General features: G+C 36.1%; 1 protein-coding gene across 1 annotated transcript in view; it reads left to right on the forward strand.

The window, feature by feature from the left end:
• LOC119591890 (metalloreductase STEAP4-like) overlaps window positions 1-404 on the forward strand; it is a 46,860-nt gene that overhangs the window by 15,032 nt on the left and 31,424 nt on the right. The gene's annotated exons all lie outside the window — the stretch shown is intronic.

Here is a 404-nt window from a genome sequence, read left to right on the forward strand (position 1 = left end):
ATTTATCTCATGAGTTGGCGTCATGACAGCCGTTTCTTGTCCACAATGACTGATCTCGAAGGCGATGTCATGCAACAAACGAAATGTCGACCAAGAACAAAGACTCGAACAAAGACATACAATTAACAATTTCAATTAACACATTCTGAGTTTTAGGAATAACGGACGAGCATTTAGTAGCTTATTTGTTATAATTAGTAGGCGGATAAAATTTTTATTCATTTTTATATAAAACGAATAAAATGTAAAAGGGATTTCTCGTGTGATGCAATGTCTTTTCGTATCCGTTGAAATTCGTCGTCTGGAAAATTTAATGTTTGCTCAATGAGTTTGCAGGTTGTTGTTGCTTGGTGAAGGCTCGTTAAAGGCCTTTTCCTTATTGCTCCTGCGAACGAAAAGAGAAA

The sequence above is a fragment of the Penaeus monodon genome, chromosome 29 (genome assembly GCF_015228065.2).
Source record: "Penaeus monodon isolate SGIC_2016 chromosome 29, NSTDA_Pmon_1, whole genome shotgun sequence".
Classification (NCBI taxonomy): Eukaryota; Metazoa; Arthropoda; class Malacostraca; order Decapoda; family Penaeidae; genus Penaeus; species Penaeus monodon.